Genomic DNA, 3,144 nt, shown 5'->3' with positions numbered 1-3,144 from the left:
TATGTATATGCATTAGGGTTGTGCACTAGCCAAAGGGAAGGAGGCGACAGCAAGGCAGAACTGCGTTTTGAAGGTTTATTTAAACCTTTAATGAATGTGTGGGATGTGTATGCTACCACTAGTGAGTGAATGCAGACTGTGTGTGGAATTAACCAATGTGAATTTACCAGAGGTTTTTGTCAGTGCTTGTTGGATGTATCGTTCGTTGAATCCAAAAGGGGTGAGGTGAAGGGGTAGTCAGCGGGTATGGCAAGCAGTCAAGGGCTGGAGAGAGCAACGATGTCAGGGTCCAAACAGTGGTCAAGGATCGGGGAAGGCAAACAACAATCCAGGAGGACGTCGTGGGGCAAGGACACGATCACTGAAGACACTGTGGAAGACACAAAGGACATCAAGACGGGAACGAGGAAATCACAAAGATGGCGAGCAAAGAACGAGGAGAGGTGCCAGACGTGATGCTTACTCAGGTGAGATTGGCTACATTCTGGCGAAGATCTCCTGGCTTCACTGGTCTTTTATGCGCTGCCTCTCGTCAAATCCAGGTGTGTTGATTATTGATTTTGTGCAGGCTCAGTGCTGCGTGGGCGTGCTGCGCTCAACACGAGCGGAGGCACGTCTTAGCGCGCTGCCAGAGGCGGCACGTCTTAGCGCGCCGTCAGAGCAGGCGTCGTGACAAACGTATAATATATTGTTTGTATTTCGATTATTTTTTATATCTTTCGATACGTTTTGCTATTTTTCGATACTTTTCGATACTTTTCTAAATAAAGGGCACCACAAAAATTGTATTATTGGTTTTATTTCAACAAAAAATCTTAGGGTACATTAAACATATGATTCTTATTGCAATTTTTTCCTTAAATAAAATAGTGAACATACAAGACAACTTGTCTTTTAGTAGTAAGTATCAATCAAAAGCTCCTAATCTAGTTTGCTGACATATGCAGTAACATATTGTGTCATTTTCCTTCCTATTATTTTGTTAAAATTATGAAAGACAAGTGTTAGAAAATTAATTATTAATCCACTTGTTCATTTACTGTTAATATCTGCTTATCTTTTATATGTACGCTTCGGTTTAAATGTAATAATCACTTATTCTTCTGTTGTTTGGATGCTTTACATTAGTTTTGGATGAGACCACAAATGTAGGTATCGATCCGATACCAAATAGTTACAGGATCATACATTGGTCAAATTCAAAGTCCTCATGTGTCAAAGGATTGATTTCCCGAGTTTATAAACATAATGTACATTTTATTTAAAGATTTTGTGATGCTAGAAAAATATCGATGTAATCAGAGTAGTATCGACTAGATACGCGCCTGTACTTAGTATCATTACAGTGGATGTTAGGTGTAGATCCACCCATGGCATTTGTTTACAGCAGGGGTCTCAAACTCAATTTACCTGGGGGCCGATGGATGCAGAAACTGGGTGAGGCTGGCCCGCAAGTAAAGATTTCTTTAAAGTATATATCATGTACTTTTTAATGAATTCACCTTCTTTAAAGGCTTTCCCGCTCTAGCAACATACTGTACTTGCCAACTCTCGCATCCAAATATCAATGCACTTTCCAACAATCTGCCCCAAGGCGTTCATTCTCCCGGTTTTCACCCGGACAACAATATTAAGGGCGTGCCGTGATAACACTACCTTAGGTATTCTCTACAACGCGCCATCTCGTCTGCTTTTCCACCATACGAACAGTGTACCGGCACAGCCACATATTGTATGAGGCTTCTATAGACCCACGGGGGTGACTGCAAGACATACTTGATCAACAGCCATACAGGTCATACTGAGGGTGGCCGTATAAACAACTTTATCACTGTTACAAATATGCGCCACACTGTGAACCCACCAAAGAACACTGACAAACACATTTTGGGAGAACATCTGCACCGTAACACAACTTAAACACAACAGAATAAATACCCAGAATCCAATGCAGCCCTAACTCTTTGTTGGGGTTCTGGGTTTGGGTGGGGGGGTGCATATTGTAGCCTGGAAGAGTTAGTGCTGCATGGGATTCTGGGTATTTGTTCTGTTGTGTTTATGTTGTGTTACGGTGCAAATGTTTTACCAAAATGGGTTTGTGATCCTAGTTTGGTGTGGGTTCACAGTGTGGCACATATTTGTAACGGTGTTAAATTGTTTATACGGCCACCCTCAGTGTGACCGATGTGGCTGTTGATCAACTATGTCTTGCAGTAGCTTACTGCGTCTACAGTAAAGTTCAAATTGAATATGACATGATCCTCAGAACACAGCACTACAGCTGTCCTCTTATAGGAAGTTTCACCATGGTTTAAAGCAAATCCTGCATCTTCTGTGACATTACTGAAAACTGCTGTTTAGCAGTAATATAGTTGTCTGCAACTCCAACTAGCATATATAGAATGATGGAAAATTCTGAATGTACGTCATACTTAAGGTAATAATGTTTTATAATCATGCTGTATGAAAATGTCATCCTAAGGAACACTAAACCAGATTTTATTTTTGCAAAAATGTATTAGTTTTAACTAAGGATGGATACCATACAGAATCACAGTACTATTAATGCCAGGATACCAAATGTTTCACTTTTCAAGAAAATGTATTTTCTCTTTTACCAATATTAGAAACACGTTAACAAAGTAACCGAAATTTTCGTGGGATCAATAAAGTATGATCTTATCTTACCTTAAAGGGGAACATTATCACCAGACCTATGTAAGCATCAATATATACCTTGATGTTGCAAAAAAAAGACCATATGTTTTTTTTAACCGATTTCCGAACTCTAAAAGGGTGAATTTGGCGATTTAAACGCCTTTCAATTGTTCGCTGTCGGAGCAATGACCTTTCACCCGTGACGTCACAACAGGAAGCAAGCCGCCATTTTCTCAAACACATTACACACACCAAGTCAAATCAGCTCTGTTATTTTCCGTTTTTTCGACTGTTTTCCGTACCTTGGAGACATCATGCCTCGTCGGTGTGTTGTCGGAGGGTGTAACAACACGAACAGAGATAGATTCAAGTTGACTTACGTGGAGTGTGCTAATCAGACATATCAATGGTCACGGCATGCTAATCGATGCTGACATGCTATTTAGGCTAGCTGTATGTACATATTGCATCATTATGCCTCATTTG

Source organism: Nerophis ophidion, linkage group LG16 (assembly GCF_033978795.1).
Source record: "Nerophis ophidion isolate RoL-2023_Sa linkage group LG16, RoL_Noph_v1.0, whole genome shotgun sequence".
Lineage (NCBI taxonomy): Eukaryota > Metazoa > Chordata > Actinopteri > Syngnathiformes > Syngnathidae > Nerophis > Nerophis ophidion.
This window is presented reverse-complemented; position numbering follows the sequence as displayed.